The sequence below is a fragment of the Dasypus novemcinctus genome, chromosome 4, assembly GCF_030445035.2.
Source record: "Dasypus novemcinctus isolate mDasNov1 chromosome 4, mDasNov1.1.hap2, whole genome shotgun sequence".
NCBI classification, from domain to species: domain Eukaryota; kingdom Metazoa; phylum Chordata; class Mammalia; order Cingulata; family Dasypodidae; genus Dasypus; species Dasypus novemcinctus.
Window position 1 is genome coordinate 157156664 of NC_080676.1, and position 6209 is coordinate 157162872.

Below are 6209 nucleotides of genomic sequence, written 5' to 3' on the forward strand. Positions count from 1 at the left end.
ATGGAGTCTGTCTGAATTGTCTCAAGCCTGTTTCTTAAGGACGCCCTCCCCCTAAGTGAAATAAGATATAGCCATGGAATTGCCAAGTTCAGCCTGCACTGAAACACAACAAGCCTGTTGTGTTTTACAAGCATGCTCTTTATGATTCTGTAATCTCTAGCATACAGGGGAACCTTTTTTTGCAAGTCTGGTGCCAGTGCTCTCTGGGCTTGTTATCCCAGGTTTTTACTGCCCTACTTTGGTTTGGTTTTGTTTGGTTTGGGGATCACTGTGTAATTTCAGCCCTGGTGTATCTGAATCTGTGCACGGTTCTAGTGCGGGCTGTGTGTGTGTGATTGCTGGATGAGCCCCTCAAACGTGGCAGAGGGCCCCCAGGGTGCACTCATACAGCCTTCTGACCTGAGGGTGATATAGCCCATGGCACATGGCGCCCCAGGGACACTCTGTCAACAGAGTGTGGGCTTGGTGCTGCTTCCCCAGCCTCTGAGACCTGTATCCCTCGCCCTGGTCTCTATGGCGACCAGAGGAGCGCTTGGTCTTCTTAGCACCACCTTAGCCAGTTAAGATTTATCACCACCCCTCATGCCATTACATGGTAATAAATGAAAGTGGGTGTCATTTCTTATCAGCTTAAGAATTTTCAAGCCTGGCTAAATTCTTTTTCTATACCCAAGAAGTGTAGGAAATTGTTGGCTTTCTAAACAGATACTTTGGAAGACACTTTAATTTGGTGGTCAAACTGAGGCTCTAAAGTCAGAAACTTTGATTCAAATCTTTGTTTTGCTTTTTTTAAAAGATGTATTTCTCTCCCCTTCCCCCATCCCTGCCCCAGTTGTCTGCTCTCTGTGTCCATTCACTGTGTGTTCTTCTGTGCCTGCTTGTATTCTTGTCAGCGGCACCCGGAATCTGTGTCTCGTTTTGTTGTGTCATCTTGCTGCATCATCTCTCTATGTGTGCAGCGCCTCTCCTGGGCAGGCTGCAATTTTTTTGCATGGGGCGGCTCTCCTTATGGGGCACACTCCTTGCATGTGGGGCTCCCCTACACAGGGGACACCCCTCTATGGCACGGCATTCTTTGCCTGCATCAGCACTGCACGTGGGCCAGCTCATCACATGGGTCAGAAGACCCTCGGTTTGAACCTTGGACCTCCCATGTGGAAGGTGGATGCCCTATGCATTGGGCCAAATCTGCTTCCCATTTTTTGCTACTTTTTAATTTCATGACCTTGCAAACAGCCTAACCTAAGTCTCTGTTCCTCATCTCTAAAATAGGTATAATAATGGCACTAACTTCAAAAGGTCTTTAAGAGGATTGAGGTGATGCAAGTAAACTGTTTAGTTCCTGGTATGTAGTTAGTGCTCCCTAAATGATAGCTACTACTATTTCCATGCTTGCTCCTCCCAGCTCCAAGCCAAAACTGAGAACATGACTTCCCAAGTGACAGGGCATTTCAAAACAGTGCCTGCTATTTATGTCTAGGAAATATGCTGTAAGAATTGGAGAAAAAATATATAGCTCTAGGTATCAAGACTGTATTTACTGTGCTTTGAAAGATATATAAGAAAGGGTGTATATTATATATAGTTTCAAAGAATTGGTGCCAATTTAAGGGTGGGTGTTATGGAGAAGCCTAACCATATGGTTTTGAAATTTTGCAATTGAAATGAATGATTTGTCTTATGAACTCTCCTCTCTCCCCAGCCTCCCCACCAAACTGCCATCACCACCAGCACCAAGGCAACAAAACTTTTAGAAGCAAAGAATTACTACAGGGTTAAAACTATAACACAGTTCTGAATTTATTTACTATCTAATTAGTCTCAAACTATGGTTTTGTATGAAGAAATCTACCAAAAAAATCACTAAAATTAATCAGTGAATTTATAAAAGTGCTAATATACAAAGTCATTGTGCAAAATCAATTGTATTCCTATATATGTGTAATAAACACTGAAAACAGAATTGTAAAAATCAGTACCATTTACAATGGCATTAAAAAACTATCAAACACCAAGGAACAAATCTAGTGAAAGAAGTGCCCAACCTCTACTTAAAAGATATTTCTGGGAGAAATTAAAAAGGCCTAAATAAATGGAGGGATATACCATCTTCATTGACTGGAAGACTCAATTTTGTTAAGATGTCTGTTTTCCCCAATTTATTGATTGATTCCATATAAAAATTCTAGCAGGCCTTTGTGAATAAACTGGTTCTAAAACTTCTATGGAAATACAAAGGATCTAGAATATCCAAAACAATATTAAAAAGAGATACAAATTTGGAGGAACTTCACTACCTGCTTTCAAGATCTTTTATGAAGCCACAGTCAGCAAGACAGTGTGGTATTGGCACAAAGATAAATACATAAACTGGATGAAATAGAGTCAGGCTAAACAGTCAATTGATCTTTGACAAAGATGCGAAAATAATCCATTGAAGAAAGAAAAGTCTTTGTAATAAATGTTGCTAGACCAACTGGATATGCTATATCCACACAACGGACTACTGTTCAGCATAAAAAAGAATGAACTACTGATGCACCTAGCAACATGGATGAGTCTCAAAAACATTGTATTTAGCAAAATAAATGAATCCCAAAAGAATGTGTACAGTTTGACTGCATTTACAGGAAATCCAAATAAAGAAAAGAAGGACAAAACTAATCTATATATACATCAGAAAGTAATTGGGACTGGAGAGAGTTTGGGGGATAATGACCAAAATGTTCATTATCTTGTTTTGAATGGTGGTTATTAAGGTACATACAATTCTTAAACCCTGTTGAATGAACACTGAATATACCTGTGTTTTTAAAAATAATTAACAAAGAGTTATTACAGGAGAAAATATTTAATTACTGAACTTTCCCCATGTTGTCTGTTTTACTTTCACTACAATGCTTCTGAAAAGAATATACATATTTTGGTGGTATGGATTAAATGGCAAGAATTTTAAATCATAACCCAATTTGAAATTCATAGAAATCTATTCATAAGAAATTGTTTTGAACAATAAAAGCACAACAGAATAGAGAATTGTGGTGGAGTGAAATTTCCTGACACAAAGAAACTACTTTTTCCACTTAACCTAACCAACCAGGCGTTGATTGAATTATTTTTACACCCCTGATAAATTTCCTGAGCGCACAGGGAATGAATGAAGCCCTGGACAGGTGATGCTGTGCGCCACGTGATAAAGACCGCAGCTGGGAGTACACGCCTAGTTCCCAGGAAAGACCAGTACTATTTATCAACGCAGACACTCACAAACAAGCCTGGCGGTCTCCTAGATGTCCATGGGCTTGAATTTATGCCATTGAGCTACTGATGAAGTCCCTGTGGGTTTATACCGCGCTTTGCTGACTACCTGGAGGAATGCTCCCTCTTGCTTTCAGAGCATAACCAAGAACACCACCCTCCTTTCCCACAGACCCCGGAAATGAGCCTCTCTAGAATTCCTTAACGGAGAACGAAATGGCATTTCTACGGCAATTCTCCCCAAGAACCCATACAGTCCAGAAACTCATTGGATTTTATCTTTTGTTTGGAAACTGGTCTTGTCATTAATCTACATGAAGACAAAGTCTCTGCAACCCAAAATTATTATCCCATTCCCATGCAGTCAGTGATTAAACAAGTACACCAACCATCTCTTCTTACCAAAGCAAGTTAAGAATAGGAATATATTTTGCTGACACACCTGTAGTGTGTGTATATTCTAGGCAGTCGCAGTCACTTAAGAAAATAAACAGGTAAATTAATCACTGACCACACAATCTACTCATTAAGAGAAATAGATGTTTCTCATTCTTTCCTTCCTTCCAGCTTTCTTTCATTCCTTTACCTCCTTCCTCATCCTGCTCCCAGCTCACCTGCTCACTCATTATTTTAACCTCCCATGGTTGGCAGAGACTGAAACCTCAAAATAAAATCAGAGACATCATTTACCAAGTATCAGGACAACTCACCGTGTTGATGTGCTTGAAGCCAAATCTGGTACTACGTGTGCAAGCTCTGCTCCTCTTGAACATCCTACTCAGCCACTTGCCCGGGGATCCCCCTGGCTCTTGATTTCGGCCCAGCTGGCTTGCCGTGTGTTCTCTCAGCAGCGTCTCCTTGTGTGTTCTCTCCACTGATCAATCCATGTGGGCTGACCATATCCACCTGGGCTGATCATAGCCACCTGGGCTGATCATAGCCACCTGGGCTGATCATGGCCACCGGGCTGATCATAGCCACCTGGGCTGATCATGGCCACCGGGCTGATGATATCCACCTGGCTTTCAGTTGGGACTCACTCTGCCCATCCTTCCTGGGGCTGCTGGACTCTCGCTGGCCCCCAGCTGGCTCCCACACCGATGTTCCTCAGGCCTCCCAACGATCCCAGGCTTGTGGCACACCCAGTTTCAGTCACGAACACTGCCCTTTCAGTACATGCCACCCCAGCTCTGTCCACTCTGAAAAAGAGACCAGTGTGTCTCTCAGGCCTCGCTTAAAGAGTCACTCTTCTCCTAACAAAAGGCCAATCAAACACTAAGATGGTTTCGCTGACGTCTGTCCCGGCTCGAATGGCCTGCTTTCTTAGGCCTCATTGTTGCTGGTGAGCTGGGGCCTCTCTGTGCTCAGATTCAGAAGGCCCGGATGAGCGTGGCATTAGGAGGCAGGAAAGTGAGTGCAGCGAGAGCAGAGGCGGAAGAGGGTCTGTGGAAGACACAAGCCCGCGGAAGGCCGGGCGCAGCCAGGGGCGGAGGCGGGGAGGAGGACACCCGGGAAGCCACTCTGTAAGGAAAGGACAGCAACAGCATTAACAATGGCCAAACTTCAGGATAAGCGTTGACCGTCCCTGAGATCCCGCGGAGACGTGCATAAGCACGATCCCTCTGACGACCCCCGACTCATTTTGAAATCTCTTAGCCATATAAACTCATTTGTCTTTACCATCATTTTCAGGACTTGGGGTTGTCCTGAACGATGTTGCTGGGACAGATGCAGGACGTTATATATCCTGCCATAACCCACTGAATGGACTGGGGGAGAGTGTAAACTACAATGTAAACTATAATCCATGCGGTGCAGCAGTGCTCCAAAAGGTGTCATCAATTGCAATGAATGTGCCACACAAATGAAAGAAGTTGTCAATGAGGGAAGAGTGGGAGGTTTGGAGAGTGGGGCTTATGGGAACCTCCTACATTTTTTTCAGTGTAACATTTTGTGTGATCTAGATCTCTTTTAAAAATTAATAAAAAATGTATTTTTTAAAAATGAGAGTTGAAATGGTTCTGTGGACTGGGAAAGGGGAGTGGGAAAGAAACCCCCTCTGTGGTTTCCCCATCATCCAGCCCCAAACCAGGCAGTGGTTATGGTCTCCTTGTGCAGCTGGAGCCTGAGTCTAGAGCAGGGGCTCTTAACAAGGGGTCTGTGACCTTGAAATGAAATTTTTTAAAAAATGATGCTTTTGGGGCCATGTTGGTGCAGATATGACATATTTAATAGATAATGCACAGTACAGTGTGGACTTGGTAAGGGGTCCGTGGCTTTCCCCTGACTAGTGAAGGGGTCTGTGGAACAAAAAAGGCAAAGCACCCCTGGTCTAGAAAGGTTAAGTATCTTGAGCACTGTGATGCCTCATGTGATTCTAGAGCTTGACTCTAAAGCTCAATGTGCTCCTCCTTGTTCGTTGTCCTCTCCTACCTGGAACAGTCTCTCCTTCAATTTGACTCAAGTTTGACCAACAATATAGTCCGTCACGGGTACCACGGGTTTGACATGGTGGACTGGGGAGCACACCAGGCATGGAGGTGGACGGGCTGGGCCTGAGTCCCAGCTCTGCTACTTATTTAACCTTGTGACCCTGGATGAGTACCACATGTTCTTCGGATTTCTTCTTTGAGCTTTAAGCTGAGATTGGATATACTTGCACAATTCATAAAAGAACAGATGTGAATTGACTAGCGCTCAGTGAATGGAAATGGCTCCCAATTGCCCCGGCTCTGCACTCACACCTTTGCCACATGACATGGCAGCTGCTTCCAGTAGCAGGTGGACTTTATTTCTCCATCTTTTGATCTGGGCCTAGCTGTGTGTCTTGCTTTGGTCAAGGAGACATTAGACAATGTGATAGAGATCTGAGAGGTGCATGCATTGCGGCTTAGGCCAAGGCACAGGTGAGATACCATCCTAGATCACCCAGCCCCCACCAAGCCAGCTCA

At 43.9% G+C, this 6209-nt stretch overlaps 1 long non-coding RNA gene across 1 annotated transcript in view; it reads right to left on the reverse strand.

The window, feature by feature from the left end:
* LOC131278383 (uncharacterized) overlaps positions 1–4352 on the reverse strand; it is a 61781-nt gene extending 57429 nt beyond the window's left edge. The window contains exon 1 of the long non-coding RNA XR_009185699.2: positions 3969–4352. This is a non-coding gene — a long non-coding RNA (uncharacterized lncRNA). The remainder of the gene's footprint in view (positions 1–3968) is intronic.
* Between the last annotated feature and the right edge of the window lie 1857 nt (positions 4353–6209).